The sequence below is a fragment of the Excalfactoria chinensis genome, chromosome 1 (genome assembly GCF_039878825.1).
Source record: "Excalfactoria chinensis isolate bCotChi1 chromosome 1, bCotChi1.hap2, whole genome shotgun sequence".
Lineage (NCBI taxonomy): Eukaryota > Metazoa > Chordata > Aves > Galliformes > Phasianidae > Excalfactoria > Excalfactoria chinensis.
In genome coordinates, this window is record NC_092825.1 from 96,155,902 (window position 1) to 96,181,035 (window position 25,134).

The window sequence follows — 25,134 nt, forward strand, 5'->3', positions numbered from 1 at the left end:
GCCGTACATAGTGAACAAGTGCCAGGTGGTGGAGGAGCTGGTGGATGATTTTCTTTGGGACTCTCCTGCCACACCTTCAGGCCACATCTGCTGATGGCCATTGGGGTGGCCTGTGAATATGAAAGATGGAGTGCCCATGAAGAAAATGTCCTTTACCATCTGCTCATTCCCCTGAGTCCATCCCCTGGGCACAGCTTCCACCTGGAGCTAGATGATGCTGAGGAGATACCAGCAAGGAAGTCCTGCCTGCATGTTGATCTGGATTGCACCTGTGCAAGGGAGAAGCTACTGCTTTCTCCACCATGCTCAGGAGGAGATGAGAAACAGGATCCCAGCCTGCTACATGCCTTATGCAATGGCTCCTACCTGCATGTCAAGAAAATGGCCTGTTAGTTCCAGAACCAGCTTGGGGTGTCTGCCTCTGTCACACAACTGCCACGTGACGGTGCTGTCCTCCCGCAGCTCCTGCAAGATCAAGGTGACCACCACCTCCATGCACACTTCTCTACTGAGATGATACCTGGAGTGCAGCTCGATGACTCACACACCTTCCTGAGCTTTGAGTAGGCTGAAGGCAGATTCAGCAGCAGCACAGCATGTTCAGAAATTTGCAGCGTGGAAGAGATGCACAACAGCTTCCACCTTAATTGCCTGCAGACCTGACCCTCTCTGCTCTTCGGCAAAGAATTTTGGTATGTTGCATTTAATGTGATTGCTTTCATATCACATATATTTTCTTAATTACAAGTTCTAAAAAATTCAGAAAATGTGGCATGTATTATGTGTTTGAAAAAATATTGAAGTATTGCATTAAGACTTCATCTTACATCTGTGCATTTTGCATGGTACCTTAATGTAGCTGAAGTGCAGATATCCCATAGTCTGTTTTCTAAATATGGAGTACCTCCCTTACAGTATTCCTAAGTACTGTTTTCCCCATGAAGCACTGAACCCAAATAGAACAGTACATGAAAGAGAGGGAGCATAATGGTATGCCCCATAGAGAAGGTGGGAGGCATGAGTTGCAGCTGTGGAGCTGATTAGTACTGAACTGACCTAAATGAGAAAACTGTTTTTGACTGTTTCAAATGGATGGAGGTGCTAAGCTAAAAGGAGTGAATTTTAGTTAAAAAATACTCTCCATGTGTGAGGGCTGCTAGGCTAGCATTTTACCTTAACGCTTTCCTATCTGTTTTTCCCAAGTGCACTTAGTTGTTTTCTTCTTGCTTTTTTCAGTCTGATAATATAACCTTGCTATTTTTCTTCTCTCTTGCTAATTCACAGCATCCCATAGTATTTGTATTTTCTCTTCTTCTGTTCAAATACTTTATTTTCTTTTTAGTATTTTCAGTATGTTTTGTTAACTTGCTTTCTAGATTTAATATCTAAATATATTTCAGGTATTTAAACACCTAAGTAAAACTATTTGGTGCTGTTTTTCAAAGCCTTGATCTAATCTAAATTCCTGAATTCACAGACTCTTCAAGTGATTTTAATGATACACATGTTCATAAGGTTTCAAACTGTATTTCTGACATGGGATTTCTTTGTATATTAGCAGAAGTAGATTGCTTCTAAAAGATTACTCAGAGATTTCTTTGGCACACAGACTTTTTGTCATTTGAATATTTCTTTTCTTTTTTTTTTTTTTTTTTTTTTCTTTCTAATTTGCATTTACCTCTCATTATATAGAATATAATGGAGTCATAGAATCATTTGAGTTCAAAAGAACCTTTAAAGGTCACCCAGTCCAACTCCCCTGCAATGAGCAGGGACATCTACAGTTAGATCAGGTTGCTCAGAGCCTGTCTGTCTGAGCCTGTCTCCAGGGATGGGGCATCCACCACCTCTCTGGGCAACCTGTGCTAGTGTCTCAACACCTTTATCATTAAAAAAACCAATTATTTTCCTTATTGTTGTTAGATGCAACACAGAAAAAAAATGCTGATGCTATTTCAAATCAGAAAAAAAATAGATTTGGAAACATTTTTGCAAGCACGTGCTTTTACTTACAAGAGCAGATCCAGAGATAAGCTGTTATACTCTCACTGTGGCTGAAATGCAAGATACTCCATGTGGTTTCAGGTAGCATCAGCATCTTGCCTCCTTCCAAAACTACAAAGACTGACGACTCAATTTTATCCTCTCTCTGCTACATATTACTGCATTTTTATTTTTCAGGACAATTACAGAAAATCATAATTACTGTAGTCTGTACTCTGCTGTCCTTTCTCATGTCTTTTAATTCTATCTTAATCTAATAGCTTAAGATAGGACATTACTCAGCTTTAGATGGTGAATGAGAGACTGAATAAGAGGATATATAAGCTAGGTTTAGAGGTATGGAAATGGAGCAAGCTCTTATAATCCATGGGTAGTTCAGGGTTGCAAATAAGCAGGGCTGCGGTTGCAGAGATATGAAGATGATTCCACAGAGACCCTTGAGGTAGGCAGGATTTACTAGAGCAAATGCAGTACCACACAAGCATAATAATATTCCTTTCAAGGTCTTCTCAGAAGTACAACCACTTCTGGTTTCACCACAGCTCTGAGCCTGGTTGAGCTTTTTCCCCAGACTGGCTTTATAAACTTGCTTTCTGTAACATAAATTGTTAATGATAATATTAGAACAACAGCAACAACAACAACAACAAATCCTGTCTTGTTAATGATACTTTTAGAACAAAAAAAATCTCTCAGGTACTTTAAATGGATTTTTTTTTTTAATCACTTCTTGCTCAATAGTAGGCCAGCCTATGTGGGATTCATTACATCAATACCTAAGCCTCAGCTAGTGCTTTTGTGCCTGTGGATGTCTTTTTAGTACCAATGAGGAGGAGTAGAAGCCTCCAGCAGAAATAGCAGACCAGCATATTGTCAGCACCTCCTCATCTGTACAAACTGGCTTGCTCCTTCCATCACTGCATAAGGCAATGCACATAAACCAAAATTAGCAGGATTGGTACTGTGGCAAATGGTACTGTAGACAGGAAACTTTTATGACAGCATTGCAAAAGTTAGGATAAACTGTTCAAGTCATGTCTGAAACTAAGCACAAACCCTTACTGTAAAGATATTCTTTGGCATGTTAATATGGAACTTCGTATATACAAGTATTAGGCTGTTACTCCTTGTCTTACTGCTACACATCACTGACAAATGCCTAGCTCATCCACTTGATTCCCACCTCCCTATATGTATTTCTAAACATTAATCAGATCTTATCTCAGTCTTCTTTTCTTCAGGCCAAACAGGCCCAGGTTATTCAGTCTTTCCTCATATGAGATGTGTTCCAGGCCCTTAGTCATCTTTCTGACCCTCTGATGGGCTCCTTCCAGGAGATCCCTGTCTGTTTTGAACTGGGGATCTCAGAACTGGACGCAGTAGTTTAAATTTAGATTCACCAGGCCAGAATAGGTGGGGAGGATCACCTCCCTCAATTTGCTGGCCACGTTCTTTTTAATACATCCCCGGATACCACTGGCCTTCTTGGCCACAAGGGCACACTGCTGGTTCATGGCCAACCTGTTGTCCACCAGGAGTCCCAGGTCCTTCTCTGCAGAGCTCTTCTCCAGCAGGTCATTCCTGAACCTGTACTGATGCATGGCATTATTCCTCCCCACGTGCAAGATTGTACACTTGCTCTTGTTAAACCTTGTAATGTTCCTCCCTGCCCAACTCTCCAGCCTGTCCAGGTCTTGTTGAATGACAGCATGGCCTTTAGGTGTGTCAGTCAATCCCCCCAGCTTTGTATCATCAGCAAACTTGCTGAGAGTGCACTTTATCCCACCCACCCTTGGAGAGCACCACTATTTACAGGCCTACAACCAGATTCTGTGCCACTGATAACAACCCTCTGAGCTCTTCTAGTAAGCCAGTTCTCCATCTACCTCACCATCCAATCATCTATCCCACAATTTCTAAGTTTCATAACAAGGATGTTGTGGAAAATGGTGTCAGATACCTTGCTGAAGTCAAGATATACAACATTCACTGCACTACCTCAGTCTACCAAGCCAGTGATGACATCATAGAAAGTTACCTGGTTAGTCAAACATGGTGAATGCATGTTGACAACTCCTAATAATCTTCTCTTCCAATTGTATGGAGAAGGTATCTAGGACAAGTTGTTTCTTTAACTTTGCAGAGTCAGAGGTAAGGCTGACTGGCCTGCAGTTTCCCAGTTCCTTCCTCTTGCCCTTTTTGAAAACTGAAGTAACACCGGCTGTCCTTGAGTCTTCAAGCACCTCTCCCATTTGCCGAGACTTTTCAAAGATGGTAGAGGGTGGTTCAACAATAGCATTGGCCTGCTCCTTCAGCACATGTGAATGCATTCCAGCCAGGCCATGGATTTGTGTGCATGGATTTTGGCTCAATGGTCTCTGACCATATCCTGCTTAACCAAAGGAAAGTCTTACTTTCCCCTGACTCTTTCTCTTAACTTCAGTGTCTGGGATTCCTGAGGGCTGGTCTTAGCATTAAAGACTGAAGCAGAGAAGGCATTCTTTATCTCTTCCTTCTCAGCATCCCCTGTTACCAGAACACCCCCCTCATTTAGCAGTGTACCTGCATTTCCCCCTAGTCTTCCTTTTACTGTTGACTTACTTAAAAAAACCTTACTTGTTATTCTTCACCTCCTTTGCAAGGATAATTCCAAGAGGACCTTGACCTTTCTCGTTGTATCCCTTCAGGACCTGACAACATTCCAATACTTTTCTGAGGTAGACAGGCCTTTTTTCCTCATTTCATGGGCCACCCTCTTTCCTTTCAGTTTATCCAAGAGTTCCTTAAATGCAAGAGACTCTTGCAAAATGCAGTGAAGAGCTGGACCAGTACTGAAATATATTAGATTACTGTTTCCTTTCAAGCAAGGTTAAAGATAGGATAAACAGCAAACAATTTTCCTCACTTCTTTCATATTAGTGTATATTCTCAGTGAAGTAGTGACAGAGTTTCAAATTTAAAAGAGATATTAGAAGATCTGGCTAGAATATTCCCCACCAATACTAAATCTAAACATAAAGCAGTTGCCAATTGAGCAAGGAGGTGAAGTGTTTATAGATTACAGATGAAAAATTACTGATGTGGAAGTGTAACAGTGGATAAGCTAGGGAACAAGTTGGTTTGCAGAAATTCCACTGTAGGTCCAATTCTGATTTTGTTTATATCAGTGTATCTTTGAACTGAAGTTACTCAAATTACACCAGAGTGAGTATTTAATTTGAAGTATTCATCTGGGGGCTTTACTTCTTTTAATGTTGCTGTGCAGTCAGACTTAGATTGAAATGAATCAAGGGACCTTTGTGGAATCAGAATCAAATCTAGTGTATTAAATAACTGCTGGGAACTTGTTTATGGAAATTAATTTCAGATAATATGCAGAAAAAAACCACACATAAGGAGTACATATTAATTGAAACTTGTGCATGAATATTTGGCTGAATAACTCCCATTAACAATAGTAACAGTTGCAGAATTAATTTCCTAAGTCCTGCTAAAAATTCACTCGAGGACATTGTATTCTGTGTCTTAGGTTCAGATCTTTTTTTGTATTAGATGTTTCAGGGAATAAAAATCTTCTGATGAAATTATGGCTAGAAGAGTCTATCCTGAATAGCAGTTTATTTTCAAATGATTATTAAATTATAGCTGTATTGTCTGATTTTAGTTTATGCGTGTTTTGTGTTTAAATATCTATCCAACATCAAATAAATATTTCTTATTTTTACTTAAAAATCTTAAGGAGATCACATTTTCAAAAATCATATTTAAATTAAACTCACTTCTGTGCGGAGGGCATTTGTAGACTGAGTTCTTGAACCTGTCTATAATGTGAATACATTTAGATTGAAAGTGGCTTTATACTACACTGTATTTGACAAATTGCAACTTGTTTAGTTTCTTAAAGCGCTTTTTTATTCTACTGTGAATATTTCTGGAATATAATGGTATTTTTTACCTTATTTCTGAGATCATACTGCAGAGCTCATTTAAAGAACTTTGATTTGCTATGGCAAACAGATTTCCTGGTTAGTTCACCTCCATGAAACACTACACTTGTTAGATCTCTCAAGTCATTCCTAGACATAATTGTATAAAAAGGCTGAGCTGAAGGGAGAACTGTGATTGCAAGTTAATGCAGTCAGGTAGCCAAGATAACTTCTAGCACAGCAGCCAGCATTTACAGATCAGTAGGTGTTCAAGTGCAGCAAGGTTATTTGCCATTTTATGTACATACATCAGCTAATTCATGGATTCAAATTCTGGGATGATGTGGCTTAGTTCCTAAATAATAGGAGGTTTGTAAACGCTGAAATGGGCTACTAAAACAAAACACCTTTATACACATAATTTCTTCAGAGATATAAACTTCTGTTCTAATGTTGTTTGCTTTACATAAGTGGAAGTATATCACTTTTTCAGGTACCAAAGCACTGAGGTTTCAAAAGGCACAATCATTAAGCAAGAAAAAGTGAAGAACTACTTATTGTATGGAAATGGATTCCTATCCTAACTTCAGTATTCTCAAGTGAGTTTAATGTGTAGTGGTTTTCTAATTAATTTACAATGTGTGGCAACTACTATGCAGTAAGAACTATTTGTAAAACAGGTGAGATGAAGTTGTGGTAGCTTCTTGTCACATGTTGGGCTGGAATTAATAAGATAAATGCTCTGTGATGAGGTCTTAGGGATGATTCTATGTGAGGTTTGAACCCTGAGTGAAAATTCACCACTGATTTCACAGGCATGCACACACTTGCACTCGCGGGATTTCAACCTTCAGCAAGTTTACAGATGATACCAAGCTGAGTGGTGCCATTGATACATTGGAAAGAAGGGAAGCCATCCAGAGGGACCTGGACAGGCTGGAGAAGTGGGCCTGTGTAAAACTAATGAGGATCAATAAGGCCAAGTGCAAGGTGTTGCACTTGGGTTGGGGCAACCCCAAGTATTTTTATAAACTGGGGGAAGATCTTGAGAGCAGCCCTGTGGAGAGGGACCTCGGGGTCCTGGTGGATGAGAAGCTGGATATGAGCCAGCAGTGCATGCTTGCAGCCTGGAAAGCCAACTGTGTTTTGGGCTGCATTAAAAAAGGGGTGGCCAGCAGGGAGAGGGAGGTGATTGTCCCCCTCTACTCAGCTCTTGTGAGGCCCCATCTGGAGTATTGCGACCAGACCTGGACCCCCCAATACAAGAAGAACAAGGAACTCTTGGAGTGGGTCTAGAGCAGGGCCACTAAGATGATCAGAGGGCTGGAGCACCTCTCCTATGAGAAAAGGTTGAGGGAACTAGGATTGTTTAGCTTGGAGAAGAGAAGGCTCTGGGGAGATCTCATTGCGGTCTTCTAGTACTTGAAGGGAGTGCTAAACAGGAGGGGGAACACCTGTTTACGAGAGTGGATAGTGATAGGACAAGGGAGAATGGTTTTAAACTAAGACAGGAGAGATTTAGGTTAGAGATTAGGAGAATGTTTTTCACACAGAGGGTGGCAGCACTCTGGAACAGGTTGCCCAGGGAGGTCATGGATGCCCCATCCCCAGAGGCATTCAAGGCCAGGCTGGATGTGGCTCTGGGCAGCCTGGTCTAGTGGTTGGAAGCCCTGCATATGGCAGGGGGAAACTAATGATCATTGTGGTCCTTTTCAACCCAGACCATTCTGTGATTCTGTGATTCTATGATTCTATGATTTTATGATTCTATGAAAGTCCTGACCTTATATGGCTGGCTGTGTTCTACAGGTTCACCAAGGGATTAAGGTAAATTTAGGTTTTTCATGTAGTTGTAGAAATTGAAGTAGACGCGCAGAAGACATGAGGTAGTCATCTGAAATGGCTTTAAAAAAATCTACCAACCATTTGTCATTTCATTGGCAGAAGCATTATCTTCATTATCATCATGATATAGCATAGTGGGGAACCTCTCGAAGTCCTCATATGACAGCATTCTTCTTTAAGATCTGCCAAAAAGAGTTAACTCAGAGTTGCTGTTAGCATGACAGTTCTGCAAATTAGATACTGATATGGGAACTGTGTGGAAATTAATTCATTCTTTGATAGGCAGAGGTTTGAAGTCAGCCTGTGATCTGATATCAGCTCTACACCATAGAGGGCTAAATTATAGATACCAGAAATCTGTCATTGGGCTTCACTCATAAAACTAGACAGTTTAAATTAGATTCAACAGAAATATGAGGGTGTGGTGCTTTCATGGTAGGCAGTGGACGTGATTTAAAATACGTTCAAACACCACTTCTTGTTCCAAACTTCAGTCCCCTTGGGAATCCTGACATTATTTATTTATTTATTTATTTATTTTTATATTTTTCTGGAAAACAGAAGTGAAAAATAGTTGAATTCATATGGTCCAACCCCATTCATGGAGTGGAATGAGATATTCTGGTTCTGAGACTTGAGATATCTTACCCAGAATAGATACTTCTGAACATTTTCTGTTTGATTATTTCATCAGACTCTACTAGTTAAAAAGTGAAAAAATATGCTTTGAATTGGTAACAGTCTATTTACTGAAATGACAAACAGAAAACATCTGAAATATTTTAATAGAAAACTCAGGAAAACTCATGAACCAGGATGATGTGAAAAAGCTTTTAGATACTGGGAGTTTTCAGAGCGCAAGATACTGTTTTTTATTGGATTACATGTCTCAGGCTGCAGTTTTGGAATCACTAGAAAAATATTTTGTGGAGGTCCTAATCACCACCTCCCTTTCTTATAATTCCCGCTTCCCTTGGGTAAGGTCCTTCACCAGATACCTTTAAAGGTGCTGACACTCTCCTACATACCCTTACAGAAATATTATCTACTTACTCTATGACTTCATAAAGCTTATTTTGTCAGAGAAGTATAACTGGTATGTGGGTTTTTATGTTAGGCTCAAATACTAAAGATAACAAAAGAAACGAAACCATAGAAAGCAATCCTGAGGAACCTTGGAGCGTGCAAACACTGTGCAAATCGTCTAGCAGCTGGCACATTGTTACCAAAGTGTCAAACTATAGGTCCTAAGTCATTAAACTTTCTGACTTATAACCTTCTCAGCAGTACAGAAAGCTAAGAGTACTCAGCCTATGACTAACAAGGATTTTTATATTGATTATTAAACCAGAAAAGACGAGAGATCTTTGTATGCCCCAAGCTTCACTAGCTTTGGATTTTCATTGGAGATCAAAGAAATGGAGGTAGCGTGGCTACTTCAATCGTCTCTCTAAAGTTGTAGATTTTCACATCTGTTTAACCTGGTATTTCTTAAAATTTCTGAAGGCTGGTATGGCCTTTGCTGCAGGATGCTTGAATGATATGTGTGGAAGATGAATTTAATGACCCTGCGCTGGATAAATATATAAATGTATTCCTAGTATCACGAAAGCTGTCCACAGTTTCTTTTGCGTACTGAAGAAGAATACATGGGCTGGGCTGGATGTCCCTAAACTCTGTGAGATTTGTTTTTCTTATTATTACTATTTCTGCATATGTAAAAATATCCTGTCAATCTTCACCATGGCTGAAAGAAAAAATATGCATCTACCAAATTGTGCATGACTTTATGCAAATTTGATTTGTTTGGGTAGGAATCCAACACATACAAGCGAAAAAATTTGGAAAGTTTTTTCTATTCCTTTATTCTATTCTTCAGTTTCAGGAAAGAAGAAACTACTCTTCTCACCCATTTCCTCTCATTAGCTATTTATAATAATTGGTTTCTTTGCAAAGTTGTTACATTGGAAGTTGCTCTTCAAAGCAACAACAAATCACATTTGTGAGAATTTATTTGTGCACCTTGCAAGAAATACTCATGAGTGCTATGTTATTAGTATGTCTATTGGCTACCACTGGAAATTGTTTCTACTATATAGTGTTAAACTAAAGCATGAAAAAGATGTGAAGGTACCTGAAATATCTAACATGGGAAATAAGTCTTTACCAATTTTTGGAGTGCAGCCTAGCTCAAAAGAAAGTTATCAAGCAACTTTGTTTAAAGACTGTTCACATTACTGAGAATATTAGAGAAAAAAATTAGCCTTATGCATCTGCAAACAAACAAAAATAAATAAATAAAATAATAATAAAACAACCAGCATTAGCTCGACTCTCTTTCATCACTAGAGAATATATTAAAGAATCTCAATAAAACTTAAAAAATAATCCCACTGCTACATCTGTCAACATTTACAGTCCAAGTTCCACATCATTTTTTGAAGCTCAGAGCTTAAATCAAATGGATGGTTACTGATTAAATTTTCCCTGCCCATTCCTCTTTATAAAGAAGGAGGCAACTGAGTTGAGAGCAATTTGCTGTAAAGCAGATACTGAAAAATATTAGAGAAAGCCAATGTAAAGTCAGATGGTTGTAAGCTTCTGCTATTCAGTATGCTTTGAAGTATATGAGGAATATATTTGTTTAGAAGAAATTGCTTTAATTCTCTGCAAAATTTTTGTTTGTCATCTCTGGTATGGGTTCCTGCTAAACATACTTTCAAAGTAAGTATTAGCAAGAAAGGAAAATAGCAAGCCTGAAACCTACAGATCAAGTCTCAGTGGTTCAGACATACTAATTTCTGAAATAAGCACAGCAAATTGATTGGTTGTGCTGTCTGTAACCATTTGATATACTCTTTCACAGATTAAAATACCTTTCTTGCTGTTTTACTGCTTTCTAACCCAGAAACATGGGGTGGGTTCCCCTCTTCATGGCTCATCATTGTTCATCACTGTCACTTTCATGATAACAGTTACATTTATTCATAACATGTCTTTCATGAGGGAGTGCGGAATCAGAAATTCATCCAAAAAGAGCATTTTAAATGGATGTTTTAAAGCAGTTTTTAAAAAGATAATTAAGACCTAGTGCCTGAGTGGAGTTCCCTGATTCATGAGAGCTTAGATGCAATGTTGGATAATAAAAAAGAGAAATAAGAAGCCCTTTGACAGAGGACAGATTAAAGCACAGACTTTTTATTTGTTTTTTGTTTTTGTTTTGTTGTTGTTGTTTCGTTTTGTTTTGTTTTGATCCTGTCATAAAATATTCTGGGTAGAAGGCAAGGCTTGATTTGGAACCAAAAGAACTTAATCATTCTGCTTCACAAAGCTCCGTAGTCAGCTCCTCTAGGTGACTTTGACAACTCTTTATTGAACAAGTTAGTGTATTTTCTGAAGTATGCTGGACTAAATATATGCATCTAAAATATATGTAAATTTGTTTGTGCCATTTTATCTTAATTGAGAGTCCACCAAACTCATATTTCAAATGTTTTGAAAACAATGCAAAACAATGAACACATCTGCATACTAAGGTAATTCCTAAATTATACTCAAATAGAAATGGATTTTTTACTTTTTTTCTCTTTTTTATTATTTTGACTCTTAATGACTTGAAGGCTCCTCAGTCACTTTGCATCTTATTTCACTGTGGCTCCAAGACAATTCGACCTCTGTAGAAGATGTGTGGGCATACAGAAACACAGGAGAGAATCAGGTAAAGATTATCTACCAGGTATTTGAATACAGATGGTTGCTATTAAAAGAGCTATTAAAAGGTCTGCTATGTTGATCAAAAGTCAGGTCAAGAAACTCTAAAGGAATAACATTTGTCTTAATTACAGTCTTATAATCTTGTTTCCTGTTTATATGCTATTAAACTGTGGAGTAGGGGAGGTCATACTGCACAAGAGCATGACTGGATATATGTATATATGTGCAGATGCAGTACACAGTATATTTATATTTATATGTGTATATACTATATATATACCTGTATGTTAAAAAGTTTTAGTAAATACTGAATTTCCTGTGGCTCAGGTCCTTAAGCTACCACACGTGTGTTAGATTTACATTCCAATACAAACATATTCAATAATTCCGCACTTATGTTTTCATTAACAACGGAGTAGGCTTAAACATTCCATTCTTGTATGTAATCATTTGCAAACATCACCTTTAGCCCAGTACATTTTCTGTTTACACTTCTACAGAAGAGTGCAGAAAAAAGCAGAACCTAAGAGACCATCTGTTTAAATGCAACTGTGAAATTGCAGGACAAGGATAGTAGAGGTGGCTTGTTAAGAAAGATTTGGACACTGTTAAGGGGAGTGCGCCTTATTGTCTCTGTCATAACAATATACTAGTTTCTCACATTTGTTTAAATGGATCAGTGCATGTAATTGAGTTAAGTTACATAAAAAGGTTGTTATTTTTGTAATGACTTCAGTAACATTTAATTTCTCACAATTTTGATATACAAAACATTAAGAGTAGACAATTGAAATGTCTGGATAAAGACAGTAATGAATACAGCTCTTGCTGACAAATAATGCCAAAAGATTTTATGTTTCTTCTCGTGCTTGAGAAATGGTAATTTCAGACGTGTTCGAGTGCCAGGGAATGAAAACATCCTTGGCCTAAGGAGCAGTAAACTAGAAAAGGGTGATTTTCTGCATGTGCAGCTGAAATATATAAACTCATTTTCTGAATAGCATTTGTGAAGAACAGTCATGACAATAGTCTTACTACATTCCTTTTCTATATAGTAATTTCTTAATCCATTTTGTAAATGGATCTCAGCTGTCACTGATTGAGAGACTGTATATTAGCTGACATTTGTCCTCAGGCTGAGAAAATGGTGATGTGCCATAGTCAAAATATACCATATCATTTTTTCCTGTCCTGGAATAGAACTAAGGATGTTTATTAAAAAGCAAACAAACATAAAACACATGTAATTCTGTATGATAACTCCACGTATAGCATAGATATTGGAAGTTTTCCATTTAATTTCCTAAAGCAAAATTACCATTTCAGATTATCTTTCCAGGAAATTATTTACTGGTGAGTCAAGAGGTTTATGCAAACAAAGTTGTTCTATTTCATTCCTTTTAACAGGCCTATATTACTTCCACCGAGTCTTCCCTTTGAACTAACAGAAGGCATATCAAGGGTGTTGCCTTGTCTTCTGATGAGTAGAGAGGACTGGGCACTGAATGCACTCTACTGTAGCTCTCTTAAAGCATGGCAGCAATATAGGTATAGGAAAGGAGCTCAAATGATAGTTTTAAATTTATCTCCGTGGTAAAATTAATAATTTATTAGATAGAACCAGATGCCCTCAGCAGTGCAGAGAGTTGTTGAGATACTTCCTTTAACTGGGAGTTATAAATTCAAACTCCTTCAGTAAAACATGGCACTTTCCACAGGAAGAATCCAGATCAAAAGGTTGCTTGCAATTGAATCCTTTCTCTACCAAACCAAAGTTCCACTCTTCCTAGTAATTGAATGATTGCATTTCTTGAAAGGATTTCACCTGGGTAACATGACATCTTCAGTACCTATTGAAAATGCAGTAATAATCTAAACTGTCTTAAAAGAAGCTTGACTTTGGAAATTAATCAAGGCGCTGTAGTAAGTAAACTTGTTTTACACATAGACATCTTGAATTCTCTCAGTAAATTTCTCTCTGTATTCACTATATAACAGGTTAACACGCATTTCATTTACTTACTTACAGAGCTTTATTTAACTAATTTTAATAAACTTAGTTGCTTAGTGGTTGATTATCTCTATTTACTGTATTAATGGAAGGAGATAGCTATCATTTTAATATGGATGACTCCGCAGGGAAGACCTGAAGTTTTATCTTTGTTCTGAGTAAATGCTTAAGGCATTAATTCAGCTAATTCACAACTCCCTCAAGTTTTAGAGATGCTATTTTTCTTCTTACTATAGAGAATAGAGATATGCACTCTGCACGCAGGTGTATATCACTCTTCAACATCTATTACTTCTCTTGTTCTCTTGTCCCAAGTGTTAAGACTCCCTGCAAAATTTTTATTAAGTTTTCCATGGAATTGCCTTTATTTTCCTGTATATGTATGTGTATATATATGTGTATATATATATTATATATATATAAACTGTTTAGAGAATATTTTGAGCAGTGTATTTTGTTTGCACTTCTGAATATTAAACATTTCTTATTTCTACCTTGTGGAACTGCTTGCAGCTTGCAGTTTTCACTACAGAAATGAACCAAGAAGTGGTCACATTGAGGTGATTACTTTGAGCTACTTCAGAAGTAGGAGAAATATGTAGGGCAGATACAAGAAAAAGGAGGTGAGTAAAAAAAGGTGCTACATTAAAAAGAATGACGAGTCTCCAGAGTTTCTGTGAAGTCTGGAATAGTGTGCTGTAGGGCAAGAGTGGGCAATGATTTGAAGCTGTTGCTGGAGGAAGTGTGAATGGAGGACTTGTTTGTGACAGCATAATAATTGTGACAATTATGTGATAGATGCAAAAACTGTTCCATAGTCAGGATCGTATTGAAAATAAGTTGTAAACAATGTAGAGAAAGTTTTAAAGTCCTGAATGAGAGAAGTGTTGGGTTTTTCTCATTGTCTTGTTACAGTAGCTGTTTTTAGGTTTTTTTTCATGGGTTATTACTCTCATTTCACACCAAATGAAAAATTTGTTCTCTTGTCCCAGGTGTTACATTCCCTGCAAAGCAGCCTATTGATGACTGTCTGTGTTGGAACATTTTTTTTTCTCTTTTTATATACAATTTTCTGTAGCATATATTTTGGTCCCATTCCATATTTGATGTATCATGAAAGGACATCAAGGCCTCAATGGTATTTGAGGTTACCATTTTAACTACATCTGTAAAAATATGGTTTATTACTTGTAACTATAGCAGAGACTGTAGACAATCATTCAGAAGGGTGTCACTTGAAAGTCAGTGTTTTGGACTTTCTGATTCTCCCGAAGAGTTTTGTAGGATAAAAGGCGTTGTTTCTATAACTTAATAGCATGCATCTACATGAATCATTGCATTGTAATAATATATGGAAGAGAAGCTGATGCTAATAATTCATTAACTCTACTACTCTACCATTAAACCTTAACAAAGATATATGTAGATTTGAAACTGTAACTTATGTCACTGTAGTATGTTGGATTAGAATTCTTAATGTATTAATGAAAAAACTTCTCTTGCACAAGTCATTAGAACAGACTTCTTTGCTAGATGCTATTACAATGCAGTAAAAAGGCAAGCAGCTGGTAGAAGAATCAGACCAAGGTAGCAGAGAGAAGGCAGATTCCATCACAGATGCCATTCCTCATTTCTCCACATCTTTGAGAAGAATGGCAATTAATAGTGATTTATTTGGTGTTTGATTAGTTTGTTTTTTGTTGTTGTTTTTTTTTTTTCAGTTAGGTTTCTTGTGTGAGTAAAAGAAAACATACTGAATGTGATAAATGAACACAAAATTTCAGATTTCTGCATGAAAACTTCTTTCTTTCATCATAACTTTATAACATCTACTTTCTTTCTACCCAGAGATACTTTTCAGCTGACAATGATGCACGCACCTTCTTACCTTCATCCCCAGTATTTTGCATCATCAATCCAGTTTATTTCTCTTAGTACAAATTCTCATGAACTCAGATCCCTGTCATATGTTCAGCCATACTCATACCTGAAAAATATTACCATCATTTTTCACGTTCCTCATCCTTCTGACTATAAGCTACTCTTAGCAAATAACTAGAGCAGAATTTTCCATCTCCTGGTGTTTGCATAAAGGAATATTTTCAAGCCTCTTTATAACCTCATTTCCCAGCATTTCCTGATCTCTCTTCCTGAAACATACATTTTTCTCTGCCTAATAAAACCTGCTTAAAAGTAGGTTTTGATGATGGTGTTTGTTGGTTGATTTTTGTTGATGTTTTAGAGAGTTAATGCTGAATTAATATTATTTGCAGAACAATTCAAATTGTTATTTGAACATGATGGCGCTATGAGATAACTGAAATGAACACTTGTCATTCTCCAAGTTTAAATAATCATCTGTAGCACTTTATCTGAAATTCCAACCTGCTTTTTGTTGTTGTTGTTGTTTGTTTTTTTATTAATCTTTACTAATTAACATATTGGTTGTGATGCCTACCTAGGCTAAATGCACTATTTTATTAAGAAATTCTGGATAAATACTACTTGTGAGAATGGACAAAATCTTCCTGGGCTATTTGCATTTTCCAGTTTGAGCCCTTTAGCTATTCAGGGAAGAACTTTTCTTCAGGGAAAAGCTCTATTGAAGTAGTTAAAAAAAGAAAGAGAGAGCAGTTTTCCAGAGGAGCAGACAGCACAGGCTTATACTGATAACTTCAGCACAGAATCCTGGGGGAGAGGGGAAAGGGTTGCGCCCAGCAGCAGAACAGTCTCTCCACCTCCTCCTGATTTACAAGTCAACTTGTAAGTCTGCTGTCCTTATCTTTGCCCTTAAATCTGCTGATGAAGAACATTTCCTAATACACCAATGGTAATGATTAGTGTCAAATAGTTACATTTGTTTACACAAACTGTCTTTATTTTATCAATGTGGACTGAAAAATGAACAGTTACACAAAATTGTTCCCACTAACATCTTTGACTTCTAATGTGTTTGATTTTCTTATGAAGTCTATGCAGAATACATTTTTGTGTTCCAGGCACCATCATATATACATAAAAGCCTTTTATGTAACAATTATGTATGTGTCTTTTTGCTGTAAATTAACAGCTTCTGAAACACCAAAGTACAAACAAAATTAGCCTGTCTCCAAGCAGAATAGTTCTACTTCTTTTAAACAGAACAGATATTCACATGCTGTTGACAGTAATGCCCTCCAACAGATCAAATAGGTCACGTGTTAATAATAATTGGAAAAAAAAAAGTATTTTATTTGTTTAATCCTGTCTGAAGCAAATTCTAGTAGGTACTAATTACCCAAGATTTACATTGTGAGAAGTATTCTAGAAACTCCTTCTTTTCAAATATTTGCAGTCACACTGTGAAGTGGGATGTTATTCAAAGAAATCTACACATCTTTATGTGTGGATTGCACAAAAAATCTCAGTTGGAAAGCATAGGTAAATAGTCATTGACTTAATAACACAGGTTCAAGCAACTATTTTTTAAATCTGAAACTGAGTTTAAGGGTGACACCTTTCTTCAATGGAGCATTCTAAAGCTGTTCCTGTTTTTATATCCAGCATCAGGAGAGGAGATAAGCTTATTAATGTTCTTCTGAAGATTTTCAGAGGCTTCCCAATGAGTTACTTTGTAAATTAATTGACCATAGGTATTAATGAGAGGCTTCTTCGGTAACCTTTCTTATTCTCATATTCGATGCTTATCAGACACAAATCTTTTCAGGTGGTTAAGCCTTCAAGAAAAAATAAAAGGATTTATTTTGTTGGTTTATGAGTATTCCGTCAAATGAATGAATACTGCTCTGAACATGTCTGAGGTGGTCTTTTTTTTTTTTTTTTTTTTTTTTTTTTTTTTTTTTTTCTTGTGTATGACCAGCTGAATAATCTTGCTTGCAGACTGGGCTTACTTGAAGCCTGAATTCTGGACTGCTTTCTGTTAAGCACAGCACAGTACGGCTGCATATAGGACTTCACCCAGGAAAACTGCAACTCTGAATGCTTTAGAGAACTAGAGGATTGTGGGAAGAGTTAGTTTGTCTCAAGAGGACTGCAATCGGGAGCATGCTGTCAGTCTCTAAGCAAGAACTCAGGAGGTTGGAGGAGGGATAACATCCTACCAAGGCAGTGCCAGCAGAAAATAGGAGCTTCAAAGAAGATACCAAGCTAGGTGACATCTGTCTAGGTACGCCCATTTCTGGGAATTTGTAGTGAACAGCTTTGAGTCAAAAGTAAAATTAAGCACTTGAGACTATAGAGGAGTCAAAAGAGACCTTGTTCTGTTGATGGTTTAAAGAAATAAGTGTTTGTCAAGGATCAGACTCTGAGGATGATTCATTTTCAGAGACGTGAAAATTTTTGTTCAGATCAGTTGACTGATTATCTCAAAAAGAGACAGAGGTGAGTCTTAGCTTTCTTTATTTGAATAAAGGGAGAGTCCAGTGTGGACAAGGCATTTCCCTTGTAGGGTCTTTCAAAGTATTGAAGGCACAGCCTCTTCTTGTCCCCGTTTCCCTACCTCATTGTCCCTTCTCCTTTCCTCATTGGCTGAAATACTTGAAGGTTACAGGCTTCCTGGAGAGGTTCTCCCTTGTGTGTCACTGTACCCCATCTATCATGCGTTGCATGTGGAATTAACTCTGTTGCCTAGAAAGCTGAGGAGTTAATATTAATTAGCCTATTAGTTCTGAACTGTAAGTCCAAAGTTCACAAGTTCAAGTTGTTGAGGCCTTGTAACTTAAGCTTTATTTGGTGAAAGTTTACGAAGTAAGTACAAACAAGTGGAGAGGAATCTGGAAGCTTCTGCACAGTTTGTCTGCAAGGACGCCTTGTTCACAAGCCTCTTTTATCTCAAGAAGCTTATGAAGTTTCTTTTCTGGTAAGAATATGTACTGGGATTTTCTTTGAAGGTGATGAACTGTATTGTGGGATCAAAAATAAGGAGTACTTTCACTACCATTGTATTTCAACAAGTCAAAATGAGGTGTTGGAAGACAGAATGTCTCTAGAGGCAAGGTTTTTTGTTTTTGTTTTTTTAACAAAACACAAATACATGCACAAAGTAAATAAAAACAAGCAAAAGCCCACCACAAACAAAACAAAACAAACACTCAAACCCAAATCAGAGGCAGTTGTTCCTCTGAAATCCCTTAATTGGCACTGAGTGGGAAATGCCATGGAGAATGCAGCCCATATGTGGCTTAACTCCTACAGTCTCATCAGTGTCAAAAGGAATGAGTGGCTAGGATGACATTTTTATCTCCCATATCCTGTGATGTAAGGAATGAATTCATTGTGGTTTGCCTTGGCTGTTGGATTTAAATGCAAATTGTTTGAATTTAGCAGTGGTTGTTGCCTTTACTCAGCTTTTTTCATTATTAATCTGAGTTCAGATTTCAGCACAGAGAAAAGGGACTGCAAGGAAAAATATGGAAATGTAAAGGATGTACTTTTAGGTCAAAAGTCTCTTGAAAATTATTGGATTCATCCTAGCAAAATGGCAATAATTTACTCTCAGAATTAAAAAAAGAAAGAAAGAAAGAAAAAAAGTTTCCTACATAGTTAGTGGGGTGTAGAGGCATATAAATAGCTTAAGCAGTAAGCTTTAAATGCAATCTGTCACACAGTGACTTTAAGGCAGTAATCATAAGTGAAGTCTATTTCATTAATTTTTTTGGAGGCCACTGTAAAGAGCTCTGATAGACATTAGATGCATATTATTATTCCTGGCAATAAGTAATTATGCCACTTCATTTCGTATTCATTTAGTTCTGCAAAATGCTTGATACAACTTCATACCATTTCCAGACAAACATTAGCCCAAATAAAACTCCTTAAGATAAAAATGATATTAAGAAGCAGGCAGTCTTTATTATGGTAGCAGTTACACAGGGATATTTCCTTCCTAATGTACACCCCAAGAAAGGAAAGGCACATCCCTTACATACAGTATTCGGGTGTACTACCTCTAGGTGCTTGGATAGTTGGCTGTAGTGGTCATGAGATTTCAACCCCACCTTTCTCACCTTTAGTTAGTTAATGATAGGGCTAATCACCCTTTTAGCTGACCCTTCACTGCAAGAAAGACATTAAGGCCCTGGAATGTGTTCAGAAAAGGGCAGCAAAGCTGGTGAGGGGTCTGGAGCACAAGCCTTGTGAGGAATGGGTGAGGGCGCTGGGATTATATCATGTGGAGAACAGGAGGCTCAGGGGTGACCTTATTCTCTGTACAACTACCAGAAGTGGTGAGATGGGGGCTGGCCTGTTCTCATATGTAACTAGAAATAGAGGGAATGGCTGCAAGTTGCACCAGGGGAGATTCAATTTGGATGTTAGGACACACTTCTTTGAGAGAGTGGTCAGGAACTGGAACAGGCTGCCTAAGGACATAGTTTAGTGAAAAGATGGCGGGTAGACTGAATGATCTTGCAGGTCTTTTTAAACCTTGGTGTTGCTATGATTCTATGATATGCTCATTCTATGATATGCTCCTAAAAGAGAATAGCCATACAGACAAGAATGCAAGATGTCTAAAAAGGAATTGAAAACTTTCAGTGACTTCTTCAGGCCTTCATTCAGAGCAATACACATGTGCATTCATTTCCTGCATCCATCTTTCTATATAAGGAGACGTATTTACTGTGTTTATTGAATCCTGGAACAAAGAAAACATTCTATCATTACTACACAGCTGTTTTAGAACCTTCCCTCCTCCCCTCAAAACAGTAAAGGTCTAATTGCTTCATATACATTCTGAAAGCAGAGTTTTTTGAAAAGTACTTTGTTAAGGAAGAACACCTTTTTTTTTTTTTAGATATTTCCAAATATGACTAGCTTGCATGGACTTCAAAGCATCAGAATTTAACACTTTTTGTTGTTGTTGTTGTTTGTTTTTTAGGAAAACTTATGTTTGAATTTAAGAAATGGAAGTCCAAGTATTTACAGTTCTGTATTCAAAATATAATGGAACTGCAGAAGCAGAAGTACAGGCATAAAGAGAAATACAAATTATTGTGCAATGGACTGTGTGTGGAGGGGTGAAATACAAGAAGATTGCAATATAATTAAAGAATGAAGTGACTACTTTGGTAGGAGCGAGTTAGAAATAATTTTAATCCCATTACAGAAGCAGTCGTGAATGCAAAAAAATCTGGGCAACAGCAGTGAACTCCTGAAGATTTCCAGCTGATGTGGGTGTATTAAAACATTGGTTGAATAATACTCAGTTATGCCTCTTTGTGAATTTCAGTTTGCCACACCACTGAAAAAAGTACCATGGGGGGGAATGAAAGTGGGTGGAATAAGTGGAGAATAGCTTGAAAACACTAACGAACCTTAGGATGTTATAAATACTTAATTGCGTGAACTGAGTGAGGTGTGGATGTTGTCTATAAGATGTAACTAACTACATGAAGATAGTTGATTAATTTCTGCACAGATTAATATAGTCATGACTGTGAGGTAAGCTTTGCTGTCTTTGTGATATATATGCATGCAAAGACAGTTTTGCTGTCTTTGTGATATATATACATGCTGAGTTTTGCAGGCTGTTCCAGGACTTCCCTTGAAGTGTGTTGCTCATCAGAATAGATATGAAGTCTCCAAGTGTGCTCCTGGACTTTGCTGGAGTTCATTACATGGAATGTATGCAGGCATGGGGCTGTGTCAGAACTCATGTTGGGAGTTAGAAAATGATTCTTCACTAGAGTGTTATTGGGCCCTGCAACAGGCTCCCCTGGGCAGTGGTCATGGCTCTGAGCTGACAGAATTCAAGAAGAATTTGATCAGTGCTCTCAGACATGGGGTTTGAGTTTTGGATGGTGCTGTGTGGAGTTGGATTTAATGATCCTTGTGAGACCCTCACAGCTCTGGATGTTCCATGACTTTTATTTTTCTAATCTGAATTTCAGACAAGTATGTTTCTGTTGTTTTGCAAGTATCAACTAATTCTAAACTATTCAGCACTTATTTCTAAATCTCAGAATTCATTATTAAAAGGCTGCAGCATAAAAACAATGAAATTATATACCTTTGTTAAGACTAAGTATCGATTAGTGATTTTTAAAGCTAAATTTTTCTATTTATGAAGAAGAATCAAGCACTCTAGTTTAGAGCTGCAACTTTCATATTATGTATCTAATTAAGTCTGAGAGGAGCAATGGGGGCTCCATGTGTACCCACAGTGTTACAGACTGGAGTAAGCAGGTCATTCAAATCCATTCTTTAGTCACTTCATTCCTGTAATCAAAATCAGCAACTAATTTAGAAAAGGTCATTCAAAAGATATTTTTTGAGGGCTGCTCTGAAAGTAATGTTCCTATTTTATTATCCTGGCCCACACTGTCAGAGGCAGATATTGGTGGTATGGCAGTAGAAGTTGAACCTTCCCACCAATATTCTGTTACATTTTATTGCTGTATGACAGATGGCAGTAGAGGGGCAGTCTGGCAAAATGTCATCTGACATGGAAGTGCATATGAAGCAAAGGCATGTCATTGAATTTGTCCATGCAGAATAAATCACAACCATTAACATTCATCAGTGTTTGCTGAACGTTTATGGAGACCAAACAGTGTCTGTGAGCACAGTGAGGTGGTAAGTGCTGCGTTTCAGCAGTGGTGACAGTGGATCACCTCCGCTGGTGCAGATTTTTACAGGCACAGCATGCAGGCTCTTGTTTATTGCTAGTGAAAATGGTGGTATTGCTGGCGTAACTAATGTGGTGACTATGTATTTTGTAGCTGAAATTTATTTATTTGTTTGTTTGTTTATTTATTTATTTGGCTTATTGTGCTCTTTGTTGCAGTTTCCATATAAATAAATAGGAGGCATTACTATCAGAGAGACCTAAATGTGTTTATAACAAATTGCTTTGATCAGATTCTTAGACCAAAAATAATGGGATTTAGGAATCCTAAAATCTCAGGTGTTTGGAAGTTGGCTGGAGATGATGTATTTCTACAGAAGAAAAAAGTGAGTACTCTTGTTACTCTTGTACTACTCAGATTGTTAATCTTTTGTGTAGCTATTCTTTCATTTTTAAATGTAGCTTGCACCAGTTACTGAAGGACAAACACATCACCTTAGTTATCTACCAAACCTTGAGTTTCTGGCAGTAAAATACTTTAGTCGCACACACTACCAGGTATTTCTATATCAACAGTGGCCAAAAGCCTGTAGATTAGTAAAAACTGGTTTAATTTCCTTCTCTTCCACAGAATTACTTAAGATTTTTACCCTTCATGTTCTACACTGTGTTCTACTCTGAAATAATGTTTGCTAATGCAGATAGCAGTCTGCCGGAAAAGTGATGCTTCTAATATTATTCTCTGTCACTATTTGTTCTGATTTTGGGTAATACCCAAAACTATATTCATAAGAACACAGAAATGCATCTTTGTGGTGATGGTCTATCCTGTCCTACCCTGAATGCTCACTGGAATTTGATAATTCCCAATATTAGACTACTGCCTAGCCAGCAATGAATATTGTGTTATCCTCTGAACTCTTCAACTGCGAACTACATTCTGTATGGGAAGAAATTGCTTTTCTGGCTATGGCTGAAACTTTCACATTTTAATGCTTATATGTTTCTTCTGCTCCTCAGTGTTATAAAACTATGGAAAGTGTCAGGAGTGTGAAGCGCTGGTATACTGCACATTCAGAATTTAGATGAAATGATAGAGGGCTACTATGAATTTGATTCACTGAGATATGAAAATATGTACATGGCAGTAAAAACTTGACTAGTTGCTTTGAAATCTTTTAAATTGTACTTGTGACTCTTGACCTGCTCATTTGAGGAGCTTTGAGCATGTTTCTGAATCTCCTTCTTTTATGAGATTTCTTATAGAGCTGTATGAATGTCACTTGGAGGAGGAGCAAAGATATTTAGAGAGCCTCTTGTATTTTTCTACTTTAACATTAAGCGCATAAGATGCTCATAAATATGCAATCATCTATAAAGTGCATAGTCTCTGGAAATGTCAACTGCTTATACTGATCACTTTAGAAATAGCTGGAACTTTGGCATTAGTATTAATTACTGTACTAATTCTTCTGACAGGAAGTATTTATCCATGTTATCTTAGCAACAGAGCACAGTAAAAGCCAGTAATACTATGCAAAGTGATAAAGAGGGATAGAGATATTTGTATTTATTTATTAATTTTAATTTTGAATACTTTGTGTCTGCCATCTCTTTAAATTCTTACAAGTAATGGTGCTGACTACTGAAAATATGCATTTACCTTTAGTGCTTGCTCTCAGGTTCTTGCTTGTCTTCTAGCAATGGCTGTATAGTTACCTTAAATATTCCATGTCACTGTATAGCAACATGTAAACATAATTGCCAGTATAGTAAGCAGAGACCTAGTATTTAAAGAAAAAAAGTCAAACAAAACCCAATAGACTGAAAGGGACTGCACGGTTGTCTAAGGCATCTTTATTGATATGTGATACAGCTTTGCCACGGGCAGCATTACTACAGCTGCAGAATGTACTGTTTTTTTTCTTCTTAATCTTTCATGGTGATGTTAGCAAATTAGGATTTCAGTAAGTGTTCAATGATGATGCTATTTTTCACCAGTACCAACAGATAAATAATACATATAAAAGTCTTTTATGTAGGATAATTCTGTTTGTATCTTGAAACAAACTTTTGTATCTCCATTCTATATTGATTTAGCCTTTCTGGAGAAAACACAATTTATAACTGATTTGACAATTGAATTTCCCTGACAAAAAAGAGTTGAGGGTACTGGTGGATAGGAGACTGGATATGGGCCAGCAATGTGCACTCACAACCCAAAACCAACTGTATGCTGAGGTGCACCAAAAGAAATGTGGCAGGCAGGTTGAGGGAGGTGATCCTGCCCCTCTGCTCTGCAGCAATGAGGCCTCACCTGGAGTACTCTGTCCAGATATGGAGTCCTCAGTACAAGAGAGACACAGACCTCTTGGAGTATGTCCAGAGGAGGGCCTCAGAAATGGTCCAGGGAATAGAACACCTCTCCTAACCGACCAGTCTGAGAGAGCTAGGGCTGTTCAGCCTGGAGAAGAGAAGGCTCCTGGGAGACTGGATAGTGTATAGCCTTTCTGTATCTGAAGAGGAGCTACAGGAAAGAAGATGACAGACTTTTTAGCAGGGTATGTTGTCAAAGGACAAGAGGAAATGTTTTCAAACTAAAAGAGAGATTTAGTTTGGGAATAAGATCTTTTCTAATGATAAGGGTGCTGAAGCACTGGAACAGATTGCATAGAGAGGGGGGTGGTTGCCCTGTCCCTGGAGACATCCAAGGTCAGGTTGGATGGGACTCTGAGCAACCTGATCTAACGGCAGGCGTCCCTGTTCATTGCAGGGGGATTGGATTAGTTGACCTTTAAAGGTCTCTTCCAACTCAATTGTGTGATTTATTAATGTGCAATCACTTCCAGCTCAGTGACACTTGCAGAGCTTGACAACAGCCTTGTACTGAGGTTAATGTGTTTGTTTTGTTGTTGTTTTGTTTTGTTTTGCTTTCTTTTCCTTTCTGCACTATATTTAATATTTATGAGTATGCGTGAGTTGAGAATTAGGCCCCGAAACTTAGATGTCCACCTACCCTTACACTGAAATGATTCAGATGTACATCTTTAACGTAGCTGTGAATTAGT

The 25,134-nt window shown here is 37.5% G+C and overlaps 1 long non-coding RNA gene across 1 annotated transcript in view; it reads left to right on the forward strand.

Annotated features, from left to right (window-relative positions):
* The first annotated feature begins 427 nt into the window (after positions 1-427).
* Positions 428-25,134, forward strand: part of LOC140257382 (uncharacterized) — a 29,734-nt gene continuing 5,027 nt past the window's right edge. The window contains exons 1-4 of the long non-coding RNA XR_011905002.1: positions 428-692; positions 6,424-6,529; positions 11,396-11,493; positions 22,286-22,452. This is a non-coding gene — a long non-coding RNA (uncharacterized lncRNA). The remainder of the gene's footprint in view (positions 693-6,423; positions 6,530-11,395; positions 11,494-22,285; positions 22,453-25,134) is intronic.